Raw genomic sequence first — 27444 nt, forward strand, 5'->3', positions numbered from 1 at the left:
ATGGACAGTACTCCGGATTTTGAATGAGAGACCTCAGTGGGGGTGCCCAGCTCCTGTGGAGGCCCTCTTGCACCAGACAGCTGCTCCCATCCAGTTGCAGATACACACCAAGGACATTTGACTCAAGCTGGGCTTTGGACAGCAGGGCAACATGCATTTGCCTGCCCCAACAGCCCTCCTTAAAGGCCAATGTCTTCAATAGACATAGCCCTGGAGTGTACAGGCGCCCCACCTACGATGAGTGGCCTGTTGACACTTTGGGATAGGGGACTAGAGGGGGACCTCCAGTTAGCTCCCTGGGCATCCAGCAACTGGCTGCCTAAGGTAGAAGTGAATTATCCCTTGAGTGTTCAGGGAGACAGCATTATGAAGGGCACCTTCGTAATTTCTTTATGGGCCATAATGAGTTCTCCCATTCTGCTGCACATCAAACCAGCAGATCCTGCTGTACTGGCCAGTAAGGTTTGGTATGTCCGCCCAGGGTGGCCTCTGGTACCTGCGACTGTGCTGCCTGCAGACAGAACTCTGGCCTGTGTTCTGCCAGAGGGAAAAGATTTGCCTCTCTTGGTACGGCTGACCACTTTATCATTTCACTCACAGCTGTGTTTGTAATTCTGTTGCTGTAGACTGTACTGTTTTGGATTTTGTAATGGACTTCACTCCTCACACAGGCACCATCGCAGAAGAAACCTGTAGCATAGACTGAGGCAAGCAACCCTAAAAGGGTGAAATGTGGGGCAGCTGTGTTAGGCTTGCTTGCGGGTTTACCAGCTGCAAGCACTTTGCTTGATTAGTGCGTGAGCATGGCAGAAGCATGTGTGCACAGCCTGTATAAGGCTATGGGCACTTCCCCTGGGCAGCCATTCTCCCAGATTGCTCTTCTGCCACCTAGAGGTGTGGTTTTTCTTGCTCCCTTGTCCTTACTGTGAATAGGAAGTTTTCCTTTATTAGCTTTTACCCTTTTGTTGTTTATTTGCTCGCCTGTCTTTGCAAGCCTCCAAAACACAGGAATGGCCTGACGCTTTATGGCTCTGCAGTTCCTCTACCGTCTGCCCAAATTCAGTGAAAACCTGCCTGGTCTCAACCCACCAGCATTCCACACCATCCATAGTTATTCCAATATTAAAGACTGCATTCCCTAGCTGTACTTTGCATCCCTGTGACTATTCTGTGACACTAATCTGTACTTCTCAATCCCTTCACCCCTTTTACCCAGCTCCCCAATCCCCTCTCCTCTGGCAACCATCATCAGTCTGTTCTCAGTATTTATAAATCTATTTCTGTTTTGTTTATTTATATTGTTCTTTAGATTCCACTTAATTGAAATTATATCGCATTGTACTTTCTTGTCTGTTTTCCCACATTAGACTTTCATTTGCCTAAACTATTGTATATTCTGATATAGTGGTTCAGTTTTTGTTTGTGGTTTTTGTTGTTTTCCCTTCAGATAACCATGCCTCTTTCTACTTTGGAATATTCTCATTAGTTGGGTTTTTTAATAATATTTTCAAGTTTTTATCTGTGTTTATTTGTGGAACACTTTTCAGACTATCTAAGCATGGTGCTTTGCTCAGCTGGGGCACGTGCTGCCTGTTAATACTCTTCTCTACCTTTCCACCTTCTCAAGCAGTCTCCCGGATATCAGCTGCGATTCCCAGATAGAAGGCTCTTCATTTTGGCAATTCTCCACTCTCTCCCTCTGTGAGTAATGAAATTGTTTTCAAAACCCAGTGTTTCTTTATCCCTTTTGTACTCTGAGCCCCTTTTCTCCATGTAAAAAATATTTGATGTCTTGTGTATGTGATTTAAAAGCCTATGATTATGAATGCTGCTTGTAATATTGAGCCTCTTGGTTTTTTTAATCTTTTCCTGATTAAACTCATATAATGATTAATTCTGCTTGTTTTTTATAATCTCCTTATCTTTATTCTGGCTTCCTCATATAGTAAAAAAGAGATAAAAAACCCAAGTCTTTTCTATTCTATTTTTAATTGAATATATTTTTAAGCATGTTAGCATTTTTAAATTATATTAAATGAATTTATTGTTTTGAATATTTCAGTATTACATAATACAACCATAATTTCAATTCATTTTCTTTATAAACCTTTAAAATGAAGGTGTGCATAAAATTTTAGAACTAGGGAAAACATTGTTTACTACAATTCTTTTTATTTTACAGACCAATGCTTTGAGGTCCAGAGAAGTGAAACTATTTGTCCAAAATGAAGCAGCTCTGTAGGGCCAGAGTCAAAAGCAGAGAGCTAGTGCCTGACTTCCTGCACAGTGCTATTTCTACTCCAGAACTGTGTCTGAATGTAAAGTGTGTTTATGTTTGAATAACGCCAGTACATCATCATTTTCACAACAGTCATTTTTTTTGCCTTCAGTATTTTTTTAAATTTTTATTTATTTATTTAGGAGAGAGAGAGAGAGAGAGAGAGAGAGGACAGGTGGGGGGGGGGGAGAGGGAAGCATCAATTCGTAGGAGTTGCTTCTCATGTGTGCCTTAACCCAGCAAGTCAGGGTTTCAAACTGGTGACCTCAGCATTTCAGGTTAACGCCTTATCCACTGCACCACCACAGGTGAGGCTCAGGCTTTGTAATTGAAACACCCACAAAAGGGAAATCTTCCCATAAGATCTGGAAACAGACTCCATTCTTCAAGGTGATGCAGGTTCTTGGAGTCATTATTGATGGAGTGGGCAGTAAAAGTCCCTGGGCTTTGTTTTTAGTTTTCCTGCTGATTTGGTATCAACTTTGGGAGGATTTTGCCCTTGGGCTTTCCTAATATGTTGGGTTTTAGTTACAGACAGACCCTATGGAAGACATCCATAAGACAATCTAAAAACTAGATATATAACATTGTTAGGACGTTGAATTGGGGGAAGTGCATTTACTTTTAATCCAGAAATGTGATTATTGTGTCTCCCAGACTAGTTAGGATTAGTACATTTCTTTTCTTTTCTTTTCTTTTTAAAGGGGAAGAAGGTGGGGAAGAGAAGCAGATAGTCGCTTCTCTAAACCTGTCCCACTAAGCCCAAGCTTCAGGGCAATTTAGAATGTCCCTTGGGTTTGCTCACTGTTCTAGTGAAGGAAGAAAGGGAAGTGCTGATAAATCAGGCCTGTGGCCTTTTGTGTCTTTCTCCATGTGGTGGGGCATGGTTAGTCTATGAGACTAAGTGCATCCAAACACACTCCCTAAATGTGGGAGTCCAGAGTGGCCATCTCAGTTACCCTACCCAAAGGTCAGGCCAGCTCACCTTAGAATGGGAAAGATAGTCTCCATGAGAATAAATGGAAGTAGATGAATGAATGAATGAGTGTAGGTGACAGGATAAAATGGAAATAAAAGACCTTCAGACATTGTGTAATATATGGTACATCTATGGGATAGCATAACAGAATATCTAGAATGGGCAAAAATAAAACTGGTTAATTTGTACCAAGAATTCTAGAGTTTGTATACATTTTATTTACAAATTCTTCATCACTCTTTTTATTCTATTTTCTCTGGAGAACAATGCAAATTGGAGGCTGTGTGCTAGTTTGCGCTCAAATGCAGTTACTATCATATTACTATAAACTGTGTTGCCAAGGTTAGTTAGCTCAGTGTTGTATTTGTTTCTTGAGAAAATACATTTTAAAAAAACCACCTTTGACTAGAATAGGAAACAGTAGGGAAGAAAACTGAAATTGAAATTGTGGGGAAACAGGCTTGCTCGTGGGTTTACTGGCTACAAGCTCTTTGCCTGGTTGGTGCGTGGGTACATAGCAGCGCCATGTGTGTGTGGTCTGTGTGAGGCTGCAGGTGCTTCCCCTGGGTGGCGATTCTCCCAGATCGCTCTCCTGCCACCGTGAGGTGCGTGCGGTTTTCCCTGCTCCCTTGCCCTTACTGCAAATAGCAGATTTTCTTTTGTTTATTAGCTCTTTCCCTTTTTATTGTTTATTTGCTCTCCTGTCTTTGGGCACCTCCAATAAACGGGTATGGTACAACGCTTTCTGGCTCTGCAGTTCCTCTACCGTCTGCTCGGATTCAATGGGAACATGCCTGGCTTCGGCCACCAGCATTACAAAATACAATGGTACATTTCCTGTAGAGTTCACAGGTTATTTTTCAATTTGAAAATCGAGTTTTGTCATTTTATTTAAAACAAAATTTCTCATTTATTAACTTGAGAGAAACACTGATTTGTTGCTCCACTTATATGCATTCATTAGTTGATGCTTGTATGTGTCCTGACCTTGGTGTTTCCAGAGGACATTCTAACCAACAGAGCTACCTGGCCAGGGCCTTGCCATTTCTTGTTAACGGAAACACTGCCATTTAAAGACACATTAAGCAAACATAACTAATAAAAATTTTCCACTAGTTTTCTGTGGCATCTCAGCAGATCCCCTTATGTTGCAGTCAGCAGCTGATTGAGCCTGTTGAAATCACACCAATTTATATTAAATTATGATGTCTCAGAAAAGTAAGCAACCTTAATTTGCTAGATTAGAGACAAAAAAACCCTAAAATTGAAGCATGTTTATAAAAATATATAAAATGATAAAAGCGAAAGGCCTTTAAAAAAAAAGCAAGTTGTTTGAATATTCTCTGAACTACAATACTAGTAAACTTAACCCAGCTCTGCAAAATCCGTTTTCAAAAGAGGGCTGGTTGTTTTAAGGACTCAAAAAGTCTTCAGGTGTCTTAGATAAGGGATTAAGGAGAAACAGCGTTGAGCCTTTGCAGGGAGGTACACTTCACGTTTATGCATTGCAGCAATAAATACTACCATCGTAGCAATGTGGGAAATGGCAAACCCACATTGCCAAGTGGGGAGTGTAAGAATGAGACGGCACTCGAACACCAGGTGTGCAGGCTTTATTAGAGGAGAAAGACCTGCCGGGGCACTCCTCCAGGAGGAATTGCACCGAAACAGACTCTGAGGCAAACATTTATTAAGGTGGGGAGAGCTTTGAGCAAGTGTGCGTTGAGTCAGCAATTCTGGTATGCTCCCTTCTGCAGCCCTATGATTTCGGCTTCCTGGAATGCTTCTCCTCGGGGCAGCTGACCAGCTTCCTAGAACTTTTCTGCTTCAGGGGCTATAGTCCAGTAAGTAAGCAAAGGTGGGGTCAGATAGACAAGTGGAACAGAAAAAGGGCAGTTGGAAGTTGTGGTGAATTCATGTATCTATCAGGGAGAAATGGACCTTATGGGACAATTAATCTTGCTAGAAGACCCTCAGTTAAAATTGTATTTAATCATGCACAATGTATTTTTTTACATTAGTAGAAAATTGGTTTTGTGTGTAAGCCTAGTGCTTCATGTGAGATGGGATTCGAGCCGTAGATTTACAGATATCTAAGTGCAATTAAGGACAGGCACTCAAGGGAAGGGGAAAGGTGTTTGTGCTCCTACCGTAATGGACAACCAATCGCTGTAACCCCATAGCGCAGTGTTCATTCCTACGAACCTCAGTGGGCCGCGACTTTCAGTTCTGAAAAGTGTAAGTGCATGTGTGTCCTTTTCTCCACTAGATGTCACTGTTAATCGCTAGCGGAGGAGAACCCGGGTGTTTTACGTGTGCACAGACAGCAGCAGGGTTTTAAGCATGGTCAGTCCCTGCAGTTGTGTCCTTTCGGACTGGAGCGTCCAGAGCCAGGAGGGGCCGGCGGAGACTCGCTGAAGACGAGCTGCGCCCACTCTGAAGCGGCGATCCGAGCTGGAGGCACAGAGATCATGCAGTGCGGGGCAGACTGTGGTTTCCACGCTGCAGCAGACCGGCCCGCGCCACACTCCCCCCATCTCAAGCCCTCGAGATGGTCACGTGCAGCGGCGGCCCTCTCCAGGTGGCGGGCGGCGTGAGAGGGGCGGGGCGGCCCAAGCCAACCCCCAGGCACCGCTCCTGACGTTCTGATTGCCCTAGGAAAGGCGCGAGTGGGCGCGTGCGCCGCGCAGGGTGAGTGCGGGTGGGTGGGGCGGGGCCAACCGCCCGCCTCTGGCGGCGCACGCAGAGCAGGACACCGCCTGCAGGGGGTGGGTTGTGGGCGGAGCCGAGGGAGTCCAGCCGGAGGAGGGGCAGAGGGGGGTTCTGGTGTGCGCGGCCACCGAGGGAGACGGGCGGGGGCCGCTGCGGAGCGCGCAGGACCGTCCTCCGAGAGCGTGGGGCGAGCGTGGGCCGTGGCGCGGAGCGGCACGGCAGTGTGACTTCTTTCTCGGCCCTCTTCCCGGCCTCGACGAGGGCGCTGTGCTGCGGCGGGGGCGCCGGAGCCCGCGAGGCCGGAGGAGGCGACCGTGCCGGGCATGGTGGTCTGGGGCAACGCGGAAGGTGAGCGACCCCCGACTGGCGGCCGGGTGGGGGAAGGGCGGGACCGGACACGCGCAGCTTGGAGGCGCCGCAGCCCGGGTCGGTAGCAGCGGAGTACGGACAGCTGGGGTAGGGCGGGGAGAGCACGCTGACCGGGCACCGCGGCCGTCCTTTCGCGGCCTCACGGGCCTGGGTGCCTCTACCGCGGCGGCCGCCCCGCCGGGTTATGTAATGGTGACCTCCCTTCCCCCTCCGCCATGGCGCGGTCCAGCCCCTCACATGGCGGCCCACGGAGGCGCCGCGCGACGACTGGCGCCCGCGGCCCTGTCCTCCACGCCCCTTGCTTCCACTGCTTATCACCTCGGACGCCTCCTGGCCCGGCTCCGGCCACGCCGCAAACTCCCTCTCCTGCGCCGGCGCCATTCATTCGTGCGTGTGTTCGGTCGCTGGTTCCCGGCGCGGCGCAGGGAGTCTGCGGGACCAGGTGCGGGGCTGGCCGCCGCCTCGCCACCACGTCCCCGTTACTCATCCACCAAACACTTCCCCCATCATTGGGTCCCGGAATCGGGGTCGGGATATCTGAAGACAGGTTTTACGCACTTATTTTTCCTTTTTATCTGTTGCCTTCATATGCAGAGCCTCTTTTGCCACTTGTCCGTACAAGTGTCCCTTCCACACTTCCACTCACTCTTTGAACAAAATCAGCCCCTGTGTGCGCGGAAAGGGGCATTTCCTTATGCAGTAAACGGCTTTTATTACCTAAACCCAGCTTATAAAGAAATGCCTTAATATATGCTTCTTAATTGACTCCTCCTTATTTAAAAAAATTGCAGGTGGTGTAAATCTACTTTTTTCTGTGTTCCTGGTTTTCTCAGGTCACGTGCAGAGTAGAAATGGTATTTAGGTGAAAATAATGTGGATCACCACATATCATAAAAGAGATTCTAACTGTTATGGACTTGATTCTTTTTCTTTTTTTTTTCTTACAGGGACAGAGAGTCAGAGAGAGGGCTAGATAGGGAAAGAGGCAGGAATGGAGAGAGATGAGAAGCATCAATCAGTTTATTTTCGTTGCCACACTGTAGTTGTTCATTGACTGCTTTCTCATATGTGCCTTGCCTGCGGGCCTTCAGCAGACCGAGTAACCCCTTGCTCAAGCCAGCGACCTTGGGTCCAAGCTGATGAGCTTTTTGCTCAAGCCAGATGAACCCGCACTCAAGCTGGCGACCTCGGGTCTCAAACCTGGGTCCTTCCGCATCCCAGTCCCACGCTGTATCCACTGCCCCACCGCCCGGTCAGACAGGGACTTGATTCTTAATTCTGGTGTCAGCCAGAATTCGGTCTCGCTGGTCTCTCCACTTTAGTCTTGGAGAAGTAGCCATTTTCTCTTTAGGCATGGTAGGACATACCATAATCTTCCTGTGGGTGCACAGTAAGCCATCCCATGGCGCTGCCTTCTACCTGATTTACAAACTTCCTGTATCTGCCTTCCCACATAGCCTTGTCTTAACCGGTGCAAATACTACTAACATGTCTTTTTCTTCCCTCTCCTATGTTGTACTCCTGAAGCTCACCCAAAGTTGTTCTTTAATTCTCCTCCCTCTCTTCCATTCAGATCTTAAAACTACTTATTTGCCACTTTTGATTATCTTTTCATCTACATCCTGTTTTTCTATGAGTGTCTTTTGTCATAGAACTTTTTATCTGTTTTATGATAAGCAATACATATTTAAGTTTTTCTTCCCCTAAGGAGATGGGAATTGTTCTTTTGGAGTTATTTTCTGTGAAGTCTCAATTAGAAAATTATTTTTCAAAGTAATGTAAGACAACTCCATTTTCCCATCTTCAACTTCAAAACTCATTCTACATTAGAAAAAGAAACCCAATATTTGCTTGGAATAACCTAGTCATTAATAATAAATTAGGAAGGGTACGTGTAATATATACCTACTCGATAGCTGCTGTAGGAAAAAGGCAAAGACTTTGAAATTACATGTAGATTTAAATTCTGATTGTGTATTACCTGTGTGACCGTGGATGAATTAAGTTACTAATATTTCTAATTTTTTTTCTCATTTGTAGAATGAAGACTTCTTTTCTACTTGGTGACTGAGGATTAAATTAACTCTTAAATGTAAGGCATCTAGTGAGTCCCTGGTATTCAGCGTTGCTCAGTAAATACATACTCCCTTTGGAATGCCTTTTTATTGAAATTCATAGTGTAGAATAAGTCAGGATGTGCTGCAGACCAAGTATGAGAAGGAAGCCAATTAGAAGAGATGATTGGTAGCTCTTGTCTCCAAATAAATGAATGAGCCCTAAAGAACAGTGAAGCTCTTTCTGCCTCTCAGGACTATGTGAGGATATGTGGCACTTTTTTATATCACTTTTTTCTTGTTTAAAATCCTCCATGTTTTCTTTAACCCTTAGAATTAAGTCAAAACTCCTTACTATAGTCCAGTGGTAGTCAACCTGGTGCCTACCACCCACTAGTGGGTGTACCAGCTTTCATGGTGGGCGGTAGAGGAGCAACCAAAGTATAAATAAAAAGATAGATTTGGCCCTGGCCGGTTGGCTCAGCGGTAGAGCATTGGCCTGGCGTGCGGGGGACCCGGGTTTGATTCCCGGCCAGGGCACATAGGAGAAGCGCCCATCTGCTTCTCCACCCCCCCCCCCCCCTTCCTCTCTGTCTCTCTCTTCCCCTCCCACAGCCAAGGCTCCATTGGAGCAAAGATGGCCTGGGCGCTGGGGATGGCTCCTTGGCCTCTGCCCCAGGCACTAGAGTGGCTCTGGTTGCGGCAGAGCGACGCCCCGGAGGGGCAGAGCATCGCCCTCTGGTGGGCAGAGCGTTGCCCCTGGTGGGCGTGCTGAGTGGATCCCAGTCGGGCGCATGCGGGAGTCTGTCTGACTGTCTCTCCCCGTTTCCAGCTTCAGAAAAATACAAAAAAAAAAAAAAAAAAAAAAAAAAAAATATATATATATATATATATATATATATATAGATTTAACTATAGTAAGTTGTTTTATAAAGATTTATTCTGCCAAAGAGTGAAAATCCGACATAAAGTACTTGGTAAGTAATATATGCTTTAACTTGTTGCAACTCTGTTTTATAAATTTTACAAAGTTACTTCCCTACTTTATAAATCACCATTACTGTGGAACTGGTGGGTGGTTAGAAAACTTGACTACTAACAGATACAAAAGTGGGCGGTAGGTATAAAAAGGTTGACTACCCCTGCTGTAGTCCATCAGGACATTACATGTTTTGGCAGGTGCTGATTCTTTTTTTGAAAGAGATGAGAGAGAGAGAGAGAGACAGACAGACGGACATGAAGAGAAAGAGATGAGAAGCATCAATTCTTTGTTGCAGCATCTTACTTGTTCGTTGATTGCTTGTTCATTGATTGCTTTCTCATATGTGCCTTGGGGCTACAGCAAGCTTGCTCAAGCCAGCGACCCTGCTCTCAAGCTGGTGAGCTTGGAGTTTCGAACCTGGGTCCTTGGTGTCCCAGTCCAACGATCTATCCACAGTGCCACCGCCTGGTCAGGTGGCAGCTGCTAATTCTAACCTTACCTCTTAGCATGTAACTCTTCACCTTGCCCTAGTCCCAAGGTCTTTTTGCTGTTTTTTGAACAAACCAAACTGTTTCTACTTTAGGTATTATATGTGCTGTTCTTTTAGCTGGGTCACCCCTTTCCTAGTGGTTATCTTGTCTTAACATCTGTTTGCTGCTCAAATGTCATCATCTCAGATAGTCCTACCCTAATCTCTAAAATAGCGGCGAGCCTTTCCCTGTGTCACTTCTGATTCTTTCATTTTGCTTTTATTTTTTGACACAGGAGATACAATTTCCACTTATCGAATATCTCCCATTAGACTTGGCTTCAAGATCTCCCCGTCCATTAGCGAGCAGAGGCCTTGTTTGACTTCACAGCTCTGTCTCCAGGGCTTACAACTGTGCCTAGCACATAGTAGGTTCTCAGTAAAACTTGCTAAATGAGTGAATGGTATATAGTTCAGTGTTTTCCTAGTGTGCCAGAAATTTCATGCTGGTCTGGAGACTGGCACCAGTCCATGGAGGGGTAGTTGAAAACCACTGGTATATAATATTTGAGTTGAACCTGGGGTTCTGGAATCAGACCGCTGGTTGTCAGAATTCTGGCTCCTACCATTTGCTGATTGATTGGCCTTGGGCAAATTAATAATCTGGAGTGCCTCAGTTTGCTCATCTGTAATTTGGCAACAATAATTTATACCTGATATGATTATGGTGAGTAATAATTGAGTTAATGTATGTAAAGAGCATATAGCACAGGGTTATTTTATAGTTTTTAAGAAAAATGTTTGAGCCTGACCAGGTGGTGGCGCAGTGGATAGAGCATCGGACTGGGATGCGGAAGGACCCAGGTTCGAGACCCTGAGGTCGCCAGCTTGAGTGCGGGCTCATCTGGCATGAGCAAAGAGCTCACCAGCTTGGACCCAAGGTCGCTGGCTCCAGCAGGGGGTTACTTGGTCTGCTGAAGGCCCACGGTCAAGGCACATGTGAGAAAGCAATCAATGAACAACTAAGAAGTCGCAACGCGCAAAGAGAAACTGATGATTGATGCTTCTCATCTCTCTCCATTCCTGTCTGTCTCTGTCTATCTCTGCCTCTGTAAAAAAAAAAAAAAAAAAAAAAAAAAAAAAAAAAAAAAAAGAGTTCTCTCCCTTCCTGCCTTTCTGTCCCTATCTGTCTCTGTCTCTGTCACAAAAAATAAAAAAAAAAAAAAAAAAAAGAAAAATGTTTGAAAGTAGTTTGGAGTATTCATTAAGAATTTGTGTTTTTTGCATGAGATAAAGGTGTAATCAATTGAATTTTATATTTATTTTGCTGAGTTTTTTGGCTACCAAAGTTATATTTATGGAACTCTTTAAAAATACATACAGCCTGACCTGTGGTGGCGCAGTGGATAAAGTGTTAACCTGGAAATGCTGAGGTTGCCGGTTTGAAACCCTGGGCTTGCCTGGTCAAGGCACATACGGGAGTTGATGCTTCCAGCTCCCCCCCCTTCTCTCTCTCCTCTCTCTCCCTCTCTGTCTCTCTCTCTCCCCCTCTCCTCTCTAAAAATGAATAAAAAAAATTAAAAAAATAAAATAAAAATACATACATTTTGTGAATGTCCAAAATGGATTAAAAAATAAACTGCTGAGAATAGTGACCAGTATTTGGTCTTAATGTGTAAATCAGCCTTTTTATTCTTACATCTGTGGATGATGCTAAGATTGATCATCTCAACAGCTGCCCACCAAAGTAGCTTTTATATATTTCTCTTTGAACTTCTACTGGAGATATGATTGTGGTGATGAAAGGATTTGCTGGAGGCTGAAGACAGGAAAATCCATGAAGGACCAGTTGAAGTATGAGTCTTGTAGTATTTGGGAAAGGAGGGGTGTTTTTATTTTATTTATTTATTTTTTTTCATCTTTCTGAAACTGGAAACAGGGAGAGACAGTCAGACAGACTCCCGCATGCGCCCGACCGGGATCCACCCGGTACGCCCACCAGGGGCGACGCTCTGCCCACCAGGGGGCGATGCTCTGCCCATCCTGGGCGTCGCCATGTCGCGACCAGAGCCACTCTAGCGCCTGAGGCAGAGGCCACAGAGCCATTCCCAGCGCCCAGGCCATCTTTGCTCCAATGGAGCCTTGGCTGCGGGAGGGGAAGAGAGAGACAGACAGAGAGGAAAGCGTGGCGGAGGGGTGGAGAAGCAAATGGGCGCTTCTCCTGTGTGCCCTGGCCGGGAACCCGGGTCCTCCGCATGCTAGGCCGACGCTCTACTGCTGAGCTAACCGGCCAGGGCAGGAGAGGTGTTTTATTATATTTGTGTGGACCTTTTCTGCCTTTCATTATGGGTCCCTGCCTGGCCCTACCCCTAAATTGTATTTGGTTCTTAATTAGGGCTTATAGTAACCCAGTTGTACGTTGTATTTTCTTTTTTCTTTCTTTTCTTTTCATAGTTTGATTTTGTTTTTTCTCTAGCATTTACAGAAATAGAGGTAGAAATTGATGGGGACAAGTGGCTAATGCAGATTGAATTGTTCTTAGAAATAAAGATTCTGCCTGGAGTAATTGCACTTGTATAATACCAGTTATTTTTACTTAGTTCACTTGTCTTTAGTAAAATGCCTCTGTAGAAACATTATGTATCGTTATGCTTTATTTTTAAGTCTGAACTTCATCTGTTAGGGTCCTGATCTTTGGGCCTTAAACTAAAAAATAAAAATAAAATACTGTTTCTTTTTTAAGCATATGTTCCAAAATTGTATAATAATTGCTAAATTATTAAATATTTCCTGTGTGTCAGGTTCTTTGCTAAGTTCAGTGTCTTAGTTAATATTCATAGCCGCTTCACAAGGTGGGCACAGTTATAAAGAAGCAGAGGTAGAAAGATGATGTTGGTTGGCCAGGTGTACAGGTAGGAAAGGAGCTCGGATTTCAGTCTGCTTCCTGATTCCATTAACCCAGGTTATAACCACTCTGCTCTAAGGCATGTAAAAGCAAGCAAGATCTCTTTTTGGAAACCTGCTAGTATGTTTTATCACATCTTTGTTGTTTCTCTTAACTACTGGCAGTTTTATCATTCTTTGTGGCTGTTTTTTTTTTTTTAATTTAACTACTACTATACTTATTAGATGTCCATATATTTTATAAATGTGAAGCATTTTAATAGGCTGATGTTACACAAAATCATTTATTTTGTTTGTAATCCTTGTTAAAGTCATTGAAAAATAAGTCAAAGCATTGTTTGTCATGGTAGGTCAGCTTTGTAAAGAATTTGAAAAAGTTTTGTATATAATGATGTAATGCACCAGATTTAAGAAAACGTGAATGTCTTTAAATTTGCTAAATGCTGAAATAAATTTCAGGTAGCAAATAAATACTTTAATAAAAATTAACTATATATATGCTGATGTGGAACAAATTTTTGTTATCTGTTTTTAATAAGTAATGTTTTTGCACCATTGTAAGCTTTAATGATTTTTGACATCTATTTGCAAGACTTAAAATTTGAAGACTATCTAAATTTTGAGTTGTTGACTTCTCAACATTTAAGTATATTTAGAATGCTAGTTAGCTGGGTTGAAACTTACAGGTTCTGGAGACCATGCCCTTCTATTTTTGACATCCAGAGAGTCACTTGACTGATAAAGAAGGGAAGTAGGATTAGAACCTATGGGTTTTAGTTTTTTGTTTTTTCTCTTACACCTTTTTTTCTGCTGTAGTAATAAACTGCCCCCTTTTGTCATTAGGGAAAGACCGATGTATGCTCAGTGTTTTGTTTTCAGGAGAGTAGAGAATTCCGTGATGTAGTCTTATAAATTTGTGATTTAAAATTTTGAGGGTTCTTTTTTAGTCATTGGCTTTAAAGTAATAGAAAAGTTCTTGTCTTCTATAAAGCAGTATGATCATGCTTTTTCATGTTGGCAGGTAGCTGCCTGGTGCATGTAGGATGGTTTGAGAATTCTTTTAAAGATCAGTCTGGTCTCTTGGCTTTATTCTTGAATTAAAAGATTAGTTAGGGATGGGCAAAAAGCTGGTTGTGATGTGACTAGGTTTTATGTGAACACAGTATCTGAGTAACCAAAATGTTGCTGATTGGCTTCAAGGAGGCTAAAAAGGAGCTCTTTTAGAGGTTAAGTCAGAAAATGGCTGAATCTTATATTTTCTAAACTCCCATTATTTCTACATTTGAGATTATTAAGAAAGGACTTTATATATTTTTATCATTTAGGCACTAGTCTGAATTATGAAATTGAAATTGTGATTTAGATTTCCTGTTTTTTTAAATGCTTTTTATCAAAGTTCTGAATTTTATCTTATAATCCCTATTTCTTGGCTCTTTATTTTAATCCTTTTAAAAAATTTAAGCTAGATAATCCTGAATTTTAAAAATCTTTTAACAGTTTTTCTTTAATATTTTTGAGAGCATAACCAAAAAAGTCCTTTACTTTTCATAATGCTTGATGTCTTAAAAAAATGCTTTCATTTGACTTTGTTTCATTTACTTTCCTTAAGATCCCCGAGAAGGAAGTTGAAGTAGTCTGTCCTGATCTATACTTGAATGCAGTTTGGCACCAGCTCCCCGGAGTTAGGGCAGACATGCACAGCCCACAAGATTCCTCCCTTCTGGGCCACCTGCACTGCTGACCAGCTGGCTGCAGAGTGGGAAGTTCCCACCACCACCTCATGTTCCATAATTTGCTAGAGTGACTCACAGAACTCAGAAAAGAGCTGTCCATGCAGTTATGCTTTTATTTTGAATGATACAAATCAGGACCTGCCAAATCAAGAGATCCATGGGAAAAATCCTGGAAGGGTCCCATAAATATAGTTTCTGTGTCCTCAGGATGTCATCCTCCCACCACATTGATACATGATTACAAATCAGGGAAGCACACCCAAGCCTTAGTGTCCAAAGTTTTTATTTGAATTTTATTACATAGTCATGGTTGAATCATTGGCCATACAGTTGAATTTAGCCTCTATCCCCTGTCTTTTAGGAGGTCAAGCTGCTGTGTGCCCCAAAGCCCCAACTTTGGTCTTTCTAGCATGGCCCACCCCATTCTGAAACTAGGGGCACACTGGGAATCACCATAATATGAAAGATGTGGGGTACTGGCTAGGTGGCTCAGTGGATGACGTGTCATTCTGGTGGGCTGATGTTGTGGGTTCGTTTCCCAGTCAGAGCACATACAAGAAGCAATCAGTGAGTGCACAGACAGATGGAACAAGTAAGTGGAATGACAAATTGATATTCTTTTTCTCTCCCTCTTCCTCTCTCTTGAATCAGTGGAGAAATTAAAAAAAAATAAGGATGTGCTCCCAGGGATTCTTCATGGTTAACAGAAGTACTATCAGTTGTGAAATTCAAAGATTTAGTCTCTTCCACATGGGAATCAAGGACAAAGGCCAGCGAAATCCATCTATCCTTCTCCCCTCCCCTCCCCTCCCCTCCCCTCCCCTCCCCTCCCCTCCCCTCCCCTCCCCTCCCCTCCCCTCCCCTCCCCTCCCCTCCCCTCCCCTCCCCTCCCCTCCTTCCCCCTCCTTCTCCCCACACATCTCCCCATCCCTTCCCCTCCCCCTCTCCTTCCTCTTTTAACTAAGTGAGAAGCAGGGAGGCAGAGACAGACCCCTGTATGCACCCCTCTCCCCTCGCCTCTCTCTCCCTTTCTCTTCCCTATCTTCCCCCTCTCCCTCCTTCCTCTCCCCTTCACTTCTCTCTCTCTCTTTCTCTTAAATTAATAAAAAATTGTTTTTAAATACTTAAATCCTGGGCTGAAATACAGTGTCCATAAAGTCATGGTGCACTTTTGACTGGTCACAGGAAAGCAACAAAAGACAATAGAAATGTGAAATCTGCACCAAATAAAAGGAAAACCCTCCCAGTTTCTATAGGATGATGTGGCAGCATGTGCGCATGCGCAGATGATGACGTAACACCGTGTATAAAGCGAGTAGCCCACGGCCATGCCAGTCGAGATGTGGACGGTACAGAGGAAAGTTCAGTGTGTTCTGTGGCTCGCTAAATTTGAATCCGTGACCAAAGTGCAACGTGAATATCAGCGCATTTATAACGATGCGCCACCACATAGGAATAACGTTACTCGGTGGGATAAGCAGTTGAAGGAAACTGGCAGTTTGGTGGAGAAACCTCATTCTGGAAGGCCATCAGTCAGTGACAGTCTATAGAGGCTATACGTGATAGCTACCTAAGGAGCCCTAAAAAATCTGTGCGTGAGCCCACATCGAACTGCAATGAATAGGTATGAAACTGGGAGAGTTTTCCTTTTATTTGGTGCAGATTTCACATTTCTGTCGTCTTTTGTTGCTTTCCTGTGACCAGTCAGAAGTGCACCATGACTTTACGGACACACTGTATTTGTATAAGCCAAATATTAATATAAACTGTTACAGGTAGGGTTATAAATTACATACTTTTTGGTATTTTAAGAGCTCAATAATTCTGGCTGTGAAAAGTTTGATTTCTAGTATTCTTGAATTTGTAATTTTAGAATTACGTTGTTACTCATTACTGTTAAGTGAAAGGGACCTGTGAAGTGAGATTTTTGTTGCTGAAGTGGAAGTATTGATAATATATTTGTTGCTAGAATTATAAAGAGTTTTAGTAACTTATTTGCTGAATAGTCATTTTGAATTTTCACACTTTAGTTGAAGTTACTAGCTATTCAAATTTATAATGCTGCAGGTACAGGTTAATTTTCTTTTGCATATTATGTCCAGAAAATTTCTAATTGTCACTAAAAGGTAATATTATATTCTCTTAGAACTCACTGAATGTTTCTCAGAAATAGAATGTATTGATTTTAAGGTACAGAGTAGTAAATATCCATTAAGACTTCTAGTGTCTTTTTTTTTTTTTTTCATTTTTCTGAAGCTGGAAACGGAGAGACAGTCAGACAGACTCCCGCATGTACCCGACCGGGATCCACCCGGCATGCCCACCATGGGGCGACGCTCTGCCCATCCTGGGCGTCGCCATGTTGCGACCAGAGCCACTCTAGCGCCTGAGGCAGAGGCCACAGAGCCATCCCCAGCGCCCGGGCCATCCTTGCTCCAATGGAGCCTTGGCTGCGGGAGGGGAAGAGAGAGACAGAGAGGAAAGCGCGGCAGAGGGGTGGAGAAGCAAATGGGCGCTTCTCCTATGTGCCCTGGCCGGGAATCGAACCCGGGTCCTCCGCACGAAGACTTCTAATGTCTTTTGAACAATGTGGCATCTCCTTAGAATGTTGTATCATCTTAATTAAAAGTAGTGGAGTTTTTTGTTTTTAATGTACCATAGGGGGTTCTTGGCCTAAAAAAGAGTCCAGAAAGTAAAGGAGTATCAGTTTCTTAAACATTCTACTTCCTTTATTTTCACTTGCAGTTAATATAAGGATTTGTGAGAAATTTGGTAAAGATGGAACTGATAGAAGATCTAGAAAAGACTGAATTTGACCACATATTTGAATTGCAGTAATGCAGAGGGATTTGTTTTTAGTTGTGTGTCGTTGTGTGTGCCAGCTTACCTTGTGAGTTCAGAGCCGCGAGGCATGTGTGAATAGAATACATAAGGGAAAGCTATCTGCTAAGACAGACTTAGAGGTCATAGCATAGATTAGCTCAGGGGCCAGAACCTCTCTGTCTCTGCGACCAACCCTATTCTCCATCATTTACATAGACAAATTTATACTTCCTTTTCTAACTTTCCCAAAGTAAGGTTCAAACTTTTTTTTTCTCCAAAGTCAGTAGTGGGGAGGCAGTCAGACAGACTCCCACATGCGCCCAACCTGGATCCACCTGGTGTGCCTACCAGGGGGCGATGCTCTGCCCATCTGGGGCATTGCTTCATTGTGGCCGGAGCTATTCTAGCGCCTGAGTTGGAGGCCATGGAGTTGTCCTCAGCACCCGGGCCCACTTTGCTCCCATGGAGCCTTGGCTTTGGCTGCGGGAGGGGAAGAGAGAGATAGAGAGGAAGGAGATGGGGAAGGGTGGAGAAGCAGATGGGTGCTTCTCCTGTGTGCCCTGATCGGGAATTGAACCTGAGACTTTGACATGCCAGGCCGACACTCTACCACTGAGCCAACTGGCCAGGGCCAGGTTCAAACTTTTTATTTATTTATTTTTTTACAGGGACAGAAAGAGAGGGAGAGGGATAGACAGGGACAGACAGAAATGGAGAGATGAGAAGCCATCAATCATCAGTTTTGTTGCAACACCTTAGTTGTTAATTGATTGTTTTCTCATGTGTGCCTTGACCATGGGCCTTCAGCAGATCGAGTAACCCCTTGCTCGAGCCAACGACCTTGAGTCCAAGCTGGTGAGCTTTGCTCAAAGCAGATGAGCCCGCGCTCAAGCTGGCGACCTCAGGGTCTCGAACCTGGGTCCTCAGCATCCCAGTCTGACACACTATCCACTGCGCCACCGCCTGGTCAGGCAGGTTCAAAATTTTTAGTAAGATTTCAGGGCCTTCTGATATACTTCATCAGCTACTTTATTAGTTCATCTAGCACTGTGTCTGACCATGTGTCGTGAATACCAGCAAGTTCCAGAAGGTTGCCTAAATCTTTTATTTTGTTTGTTTTTAATCATGAATTTTCCTTCTTCCTGAAATGCCCCTCTCATTGTCTTCTATCCAGTTAACCCTATTTAGTGTCCTCAGCCTAGATGCACCTCTCAGAGTGGCCTTTGTGCCCCCCCCCATGAGGTTCCTTGCTGTTTTCTCTGCATCTGCTGTGTGTTGTCAGGCACCTAATGTAGGCTCCTTGTACTATACATTTTATGCAAATCTTTTTTCTCTAATAACTTTGCATTGTGGTTTATACTTACTTTGCTTACCTGAAAACTACAAATTATAGTAAATGCTCAGTGAATGTGGAGAAAACTTAGATCATACATAGAAATGGGGGGGGTATGGAAATCAGGACAGGATAGATCTTGCCATCTGTAATCTAATAGAAAGCCTTTAACCTGGTGAGTTGCATTTAGTACTGTTGTGATTCTTTCTAGGTAGAGCACATTGTAGCAACATCTTTTCTTCTACAGTGTGTCCATAAAGTCATGGTGCACTTTGGACCGGTCACAGGAAAGCAACAAAAGACAATAGAAATGTGAAATCTGCACCAAATAAAAGGAAAACCCTCCCAGTTTCTGTAGGATGATGTGGCAGCATGTGCAGATGATGACGTAACACCGTGTATTCAGCGGAGCAGCCCATGGCCATGCCAGTCGAGATGTGGACGGTACAGAGGAAAGTTCAGTGTGTTCTGTGGCTCACTAAATTCGAATCCGTGACCAAAGTGCAATGTGAATACTTTTTTGGGTTATTGGCGCATTTATAACGAAGCGCCACCACACAGGAATAACATTACTTGGTGGGATAGGCAGTTGAAGGAAACCGGCAGTTTGGTGGAAAAACCCCATTCTGGTAGGCTATCAGTCAGTGACAGTCTATAGAAGCTATATGTGATAGCTACCTAAGGAGCCTGGTTTGAGAAGTTTGAAATCTGTGCGTGAGCCCACATCGAACTGCAATGAATAGGTATGAAACTGGGAGAGTTTTCCTTTTATTTGGTGCATATTTCACATTTCTGTCGTCTTTTGTTGCTTTCCTGTGACCAGTCAGAAGTGCACCATGACTTTACGGACACACTGTATATACTCTGTCTTCTTATCTGTGAACTTCTGTACTTCTCTCTTTTGACCCCTTGAGATATACCATATTTCCCCTTGTATAAGACACTCCCATATATAAGACACACCTTAATTTGGGGGCCCGAAATTTTAAAAAAATTGTATTACATAAAGTTATTGGACTCAAGTTTTAGTCATCATAAAAGTCATACAACTCCTCATCACTGTCAAAACTCCCATCTGATTAGCTTGTCCTCATTTATGTCTTATGATGAATCACTGTCTTCATATATTGCCTCGTCTTCAGGTCTATCTATGGCATTTGAAATGCCACACTTCTTAAATGACTTGACAATGATCTCAATTTTGATATTATCCAAGTATCTTTTCACCCAAGTGCAAACTTCTCTTATAGTTGGTTTCTTTACTCTTTCTGCTGGTGTCACATTGTCCCCAGAAGACTTCGTACATTGGTTCCATTCATCTCTCATGGCAGCTTTGTTAATGCTGACATCAAGTGGTTGGAGCTGGGATTTCAAACCTCCAGGTATGATGAGAAGTTTTGTTTTTTGCTCCGCAGCAATCTTCTTTGTATTTTTATGTGTGCCCTGAACTGATCAAGTATCAATAGAGCAGGTTTGCTAAGAGCCCACCTGGTCTCTTTCTTCAAACTTCTCAAACCAGATCTTCGTCCTATCCTGATCCATCCAACCCTTGTCATGAATATGAACAATCATTTCTGAGGAATGTCTTTTTTTTGGCATTGTTTTGCATTTGAAAATCAGCGTAGGAGGCAGTTGGGTTCTGTGAGCACAACAAGCTAGAACAACTGTATCATGGCTCTTTTCATGTCCACTTGTCTTCACAGTTACAGTTTTCACCTCCTTCTTATCAACAGTTCTGTTACTTGGAATGTCAGACTGGCAGCATTTCATGGAAGCTGTGTAGAAATGCCAATTCCCAGCCCCCCTCCAGACCCACTGGATGAAAAACGGGTTGGGGTCCAGCAGTCTGCAGCATTTTTATAATCTTTATTGATTGATTGATTGATTTTAGAGAGGAAGGGAGAAAAAGAGAGAAAGAGAAACATTGATCTGTTGCTCCATTTATCCATGAATTTATTGGTTGTCTATTGTATGTGCTCTGACCAGGGATCAAACCTGAAACTTTATATCAGGATGACTCAAACCAACTGAGCTACCTGGCCATGGCCCAGCAGTCTGCTTCTTGACAGGCCCTCCAAGTGATTCTCATACCTGTGAAAGAAAAACCACTGCTCAGGACACAGCCCCCTTTTCAGGATCAACTCCTTCAGTCTCCAGCCAAGTTCTGTTCCTATTACTAAGCTACGGTGGCCTTTGTAATCCTTGAAATTACTGCAGCCTTGAAATTTTATAGCAATAATAATTTGGCTTTCCTGTGAGAATATACTTCTCCTTAGTGAAGATCACTGGCTTTTTACTCCTTATTAGGGACTCTTTTTTTTTTTTTTTTTTTTAATTATGTCTTTTCCAGAACTTTCTTTTGTTTTTCTTTGTAGCTTGATCCCTAGCTTTGGATGTGCTGATTTAGAGATGCATGTGGGACATCCCTAGTGGAAATGTTGGATAAGCACTTCAGCTACATGGATTTGGAAGTCAGGAATATTGAAGAAAGGTGTTTAGAGACCGATTAATTTTGCAGCTTTCTAGAAAACCAGAGAAGGCAGTATTTTATACTTTATTAAAACAGTATCTTTGGTTCCCCCCTTCCCTTTTGTGGAAATCTATAACTTCAGGGAAAAAAATTACTAGAACACTTCCTTCAGCTTGTATTCAAATGACTGATTTTGTTAAATTGATGATCATTTTTAATTTTTGTTGTTATGACTAACCAAGAAAGAAAATTCTTTTTTATATTGAATGGTTTGGGGTAGAAACTTTCCTTTTAATAATATCCTCAGATTGGGACATTAAAAATATTTGTTACGTATTTTCAGTTTTACTATATCCAAATCCAAACTTTTTCTTAAATATCTGACTGTCTCTCTTTATCTGTGTAGTTAATTTAAGTATTGACTCTAAGCCATAACATTAAAATGCTGAAATGTACTTCCATCCTTTAGGGCACAGGCTGAGCTGCTGCAATAGACGGGACAGTGATGGGGCAGAAATGGAGCTCCTCTCACTGCGTGCTCAGGCAGTCCACAGTGTCTGAGCTTTTTTTAAAATGTAGGGCCTCAGGTTCCTTCTGTTTGCTAGTTTGCCTAGCCATCCCCCGGGCATTGTGCTCATTCTCTTGGTTGAAGCCAAATTACCTCACAGCTGCCTTCCAGAGAAAGAAGTGAACAACTTTCTTTAGGAGTATGGAACAGATTTTTGTATATATTACTCTGCTCATGGCTACTACTGATTTTAAAGAAGCCTATGAAATGTAGTCTCTACTTGACAACCCTGCTTCCTACTAAGAGAGGGTGGGAAAGTTGTTTTATTACTAAAAGGGAGAATGAATCCTGGAGGACAGTTGTCATTTTGTCACCCTATGCTTTGTCAAGCCCATCCTCCTGATACCAACACTACAAGTTTAGGTAACCCCAAGACCACCTTCGTGTTCATTGTTTAACTAGAAGGACTCAGAACTCTTGAAAGCTGTTATACTCATGATGACGATTTATTACAGTAAAAGGATAATGAGTAAAACGAGCTAAGGGAAAGGGTGCATGAGGCACACTGGAGAGTCCCATGTGTGGCACTGGAGTTGTCCTCTCCCACTGGGGGCTGCTATAGCACCTACTTCTGGCAACAACAAGTGATAAGATTCATGAAGTATTCACCCAAGGCCTAGTGTCCATAGTTTTTATTAGAGTTTGGTCACATAGATATGGTTGCCTGCTTGACCTTTAGTCTCCCATTTCCTCAGGAGGTTGGTAATGCACGGCCAGAAGCCTCCACCATAAAACACTTGGTTAAACTATCAGAGTGGCTCCTAGCCCTTTGATAAACAAAGACACTTACCAGGCAGGACATTCTGAGGGCTTAGAGATCACCTCAGGAATGATGGGCAAAGGTGATCTCTCTGAGTAGGGTTAACACTTAATTATTCAGGCATATCTCTGATTAGGCACATCCTGGTTTTTTGGGAAGTATAGACAGCTGCATAATACGTAAGCTTTTCATCTTTAAAGCCTTTTGTAAATAGATGTATAGAATCATAAACATTTTTAAAACTTCAAGAGACTAGAATTTGTGAATTCTAGTTCTAGCCACAAATGGAAGAACTAAAATCTGACTGACTGTAACTTGCTTAAGGTTAGAGAACCAGTTAGTAAAGTTGGTCTTTATTTTCATGAATGTGGACAACTTCCATTTGGGGAACTACTACTGGTTGGGGAACTAGGTGGAAACTACTTGTACTTGAGTCCTTCAGTCACGTATATGGTAGCTACTGTGTCTGATGCAGGCAGGTACTAGGTTGCTCAGTGAAAAAGCATCTATTTTGTTGAATTGTATTACACTGGTTCAATTAAATAGGATGTACCTACTTTTCAGCAGTTTATTATATTGATAGCATTGTAAATTTCTCTCTTAGATTTGGAGATGCAGTTTTGTTAAAGGTAAGTGTGATTTTGTACCACAAACCAATAGTGCAGCTTTATGAAACCTTTTACCCTAGAAGGCAAATGTAAAAAATAAGTAGTACTTGACCTCCCTGCTCCACAGATGTGCTGTAAAGATACACAGCTGAGAGACTCCTTTGGAAAATAAAAGCATTATGGAAAATACAGGATGTTACTAGTGGTGTGTTTAAGTTTAGAGAATTTAAATTTAAATGTTAAAATTTAAGGAATACTGAAAGGAAGGAACTATAAAGTGTCAGTCAATAGATGGTTTTTTTACAAGATGGTGAGAATATGGGTAATTTTAGGGGTTTAGAACCTCTAAAAGTGTGTATATCCTAAAGACTAGAGCTAGTAGTTGTGTTTCTTGGAAATTCTTACAAGGTTAATACTCTTCACTTAGGTGTTTGGTTTTGCTTTTTAAAAGTCTTACTGATTTTAGGGAGAGACATTGATTTGTTGTTTCACTTATTTATGCATTCATTGGTTAATTCTTGTGTGTGCCCTGACTGGGGATTGAACCCACAACCTTGGCATATTGAGACGATGCTAACCAACTGAGCTACCCACCCAGGGCCTTTGTTTTTGTTTTAAATAGCTTGGTGAGGGTCTCTACAAAGTCAGAACCTGACTGCAGTGTGGGATGGGGCTGGAAGAAGGTTTTCCTTCCTTGGGTTATGAAATTAAGAATCTCTGTGTGCCCTTACAACTTCAACAGTCTTAGACAATGATGGTGTCTAGTTAAATCAAAACAACACCTCAAAACATCTGTATTTTCATATCTAAATGTTACATAAAAAGCTGTTAAGCCCTGGCTGGATTGCTAAATTGGTTGGAATGTCATCCTGATATGCCATGCGGTTTGATCCTCAGTCAGGGCATATTTGAGAATCAACCAGTGAATAGATAAATAAGTGGAACAACAAGTCAGTGTTTCTCTCCCTCTCTCCCAGTTGTTTAGAGAGTGCTATGTGTAGCCACTTTTATTTAGTAGATTAAAGTTCTTTGAATGCTATCTTTCTATGTTTATTTGGTATTGATCAAGATGGTACTTTCTGTATCTTTTCATGTGCTTAATGGCCATTCTTTTATCTTTAGAGATAGGTCTCTTCAGATTCTTTGTCCATTTTTAAATTGGGTTACTGGTTTTTATTATTGAGTTGTAGGAGTTCTTTTTTTCTTTTTTCTTTTTTTCCAAGTGAGAGAAGAGGAGATAGACATACACCCGCATGTGCCCCAACTGGGATCCACCCAGCAACCCCCATCTGGGGCCAATGTTCTGCTCATCTGGGGCCATGCTTGCAACTGAGCTATTTTTTTGTTAGCAACTGAGGCAGAGGCTCCACAAGTCATCCTTAGCGCTTGGGGCCAATATGCTCTAACCCAGTGGTCCCCAAACCCTGGGCTGCGGACCGGTACTGGTCCGTGGGCCATTTGGTACCGGTCCGCAGAGAAAGAATAAATAACTTACATTATTTCCGTTTTATTTATATTTAAGTCTGAACAATGTTTTATTTTTTAAAAATGACCAGATTCCCTCTGTTACATCTGACTAAGACTCACTCTTGACGCTTGTCTCGGTCATGTGATACCTTTATCTGTCCCACCCTAAAGGCCAGTCTGTAAAAACATTTTCTGACGTTAAACCGGTCTGTGGCCCAAAAAAGGTTGGGGACCACTGCCCTAACCAATTGAGCCATGATTGCAGTAGGGGAAGAGAAAGAAAGAGAAGAGGGAAGGGAAAGGGATGGAGAAGCAGATGGTCATTTCTCCTGTGTGCCCTGGCCAGGAATCAAAAACATCCACATGCCTGGCGCTCTGCCACTGAGCCAACTAGCCAGGGCCTGTAGGAGTTCTTTATATATTCTGGATATTAATCCCTTTTGATACACAGAAATTTTAATTTATTTTTATTACTGATTTTAGAGAGAGGGTAGGGGCTGGGAGGAGAAGGAAGGATCAACTCGTAGTAGTTACTTTTCATATGTTCATTGACTGCGCAAGCCCAGGGTTTCAAACTGGCAACCTCAGCTTTCCAGGTAGATGTTTTACCCACTGTGCCACCACAGGTTAGGTAGAAGTTTTAACTCTTTTTTTTTTTTTTTATTAAGTGAGAGGCGATGAGGCACACAGAGAGGCTCCTGCATACATATGCTCTGACTGGGATCCACCTGGCAAGCCCCCGACCGGACAATACTCTGCCCATCTGGGGCTGCTGTTCCTTTTTCCCGGCAACTGAGCTATTTTAGCACCTGAGGCAAGGCCATGGAACCATCCTCAGTGCCGAGGCCAAGTTGCTCTAACTATTTTGAGCCATGGCTGCAGGAGGAGAAGAGAGAAGAAAGAGAGAGAAGGGGGAAGGGATGGAGAAGCTAATGGTTGCTTCTCCTATGTGCCCTGGCTGGGAATCGAACCCAGGACTTCCACGCACCTGGCCAACATTCTACCGCTGAGCCAACCGGCCAGGGCCAGAAGTTTTAATTTTAATGTGGTGTAGTCTACTTTATCTGTTTTTTCTTTTGTTGCTTATGCTTTTGATGTCTTAGCCAAGAAATTAACTGTCAAACCCAATGTCAGTGAAGCTTTTCTTTCGTTTCTTTCCCCAGGTTTTCTAGTTTTAGGTCTTAGCTCACATTTATGTCTTTGAGCCATTCTGAATTACTTTTTAAATATGTATGATAAGGATACAATTCATTTTGCATCTGGGTATCTAGTTTTCCCAGCATTATTTGTTGAGAAGACTGTGCTTTCCCCCATTGTATGGGGAAGTCCTTTTAAAAACACATATTTCTGGGATGAAACCTACCTTAAACCAGTTTTTTTTTTTTTTCTTTATCATTTTTCTGAAGCTGGAAACGGGGAGAGACAGTCAGACAGACTCCCACATGTGCCCGACCGGATCCACCCGGCATGCCCACCAGGGGCGATGCTCTGCCCACCAGGGGGCGATGCTCTGCCCATCCTGGGCGTCGCCATATTGCGACCAGAGCCACTCTAGCGCCTGAGGCAGAGGCCACAGAGCCATCCCCAGCGCCCGGGCCATCTTTGCTCCAATGGAGCCTTGGCTGCGGGAGGGGAGAGAGAGACAGAGAGGAAAGCGCGGCGGAGGGGTGGAGAAGCAAATGGGCGCTTCTCCTATGTGCCCTGGCCGGGAATTGAACCCGGGTCCTCTGCACGCTAGACCGACGCTCTACCACTGAGCCACCCGGCCAGGGCTTAAACCAGTTATTAATCAGTTACTTAATTGTTAGTAAGTACCTTAGCAGAAAATTGCTAACTAAGGTAAGAGGCATTGGAGAATAAAAGAGGTGTTGAGGAGCAATATGGGATAGATCCGATGGTAAACTTGTTTTATTTCAGCCTTACCAAGTGATGGGCTGATGACTGCAGCTGTGTTCTTCAGTATTTGTGTCATATTTGTGAATAATTATACCACTGTAATATGCACATTTATTTGTTCATTTCATATTCATTTGTATATTCCAATTCATTCAGCAACAGTTTAACTATCAAATGAAGATAAACCCATACATGTACATGTAACTAGAATAATAAACAATAAAAACCACTCAAAGTCAGTTACATTGTTAATATTTAGTATACTTTATAGAGTTACAAATGTGTAACCAACAGATTAACACTGATGAATATGTATTTGGGAATTTTCTGATTATGTATTGGGAATTTTGCTGGTGTGTTATGGACTATTTGGAATCTTATGCTGATTCTTCTTTAGGAAATATGAAATACCACTTTTGCATGTAAATGATTGCTCCTGGTGATTAACATCCTCTGGGTGGATATCAAAATCCACCAATAATCATAGTAAAAAGTCAGAATGATTTTTTTTAATAGAGACAGAGAAAGGCATAGATAGGGATAGACAGACAGGAGCAGAGAGAGAGATGAGAAGCATCAATCATCAGTTTTTTGTTGCGACACCTTAGTTGTTCATTGATTGCTTTCTCATATGTGCCTTGACCATGGGCCTTCAGCAGACCGAGTAACCTCTTGCTCGAGCCAGTGACCTTGGGTCCAAGCTGGTGAGCTTTGCTCAAACCAGTTGAGCCTGCGCTCAAGCTGGCGACCTCAGGGTCTCGAACCTGGGTCCTCTGCATCCCAGTCTGACACTCTAGCCACTCACCACTGCCTGGTCAGGCCAGATGATGTTCTTTTACAATGAGTGTTGATTAGTATTTTCAAATGCACATTGGGCCCTGGCTAGATAGCTCAATTGGTTAGAGCCCTGGTCGGCAAACTGCGGCTCTTTGGCCCCTTGAGTGTGGCTCTTCCACAAAATACCACGTGCAGGCGCTACCTTGATAAGGAATGTATATAGTTTAAGTTTAGAAAATTTGGCTCTCAAAAGAAATTTTAA

At 43.0% G+C, this 27444-nt stretch overlaps 1 protein-coding gene across 8 annotated transcripts in view; it reads left to right on the plus strand.

Annotated features, from left to right (window-relative positions):
* Positions 1-6049: 6049 nt before the first annotated feature.
* REV1 (REV1 DNA directed polymerase) overlaps positions 6050-27444 on the plus strand; it is a 135588-nt gene continuing 114193 nt past the window's right edge. For 6 of the 8 annotated variants that reach the window (XM_066267845.1, XM_066267847.1, XM_066267849.1 and 3 more), the window contains exons 1-2: positions 6180-6317; positions 8379-8430. The gene's annotated coding sequence lies outside the window, so the exon portion shown is untranslated. Of the gene's footprint in view, positions 6318-8378; positions 8431-27444 lie in introns of all 8 variants that reach the window. The other 2 variants (XM_066267852.1, XM_066267853.1) reach the window with 1 other exon arrangement.

Source organism: Saccopteryx bilineata, chromosome 3 (assembly GCF_036850765.1).
Source record: "Saccopteryx bilineata isolate mSacBil1 chromosome 3, mSacBil1_pri_phased_curated, whole genome shotgun sequence".
Classification (NCBI taxonomy): Eukaryota; Metazoa; Chordata; class Mammalia; order Chiroptera; family Emballonuridae; genus Saccopteryx; species Saccopteryx bilineata.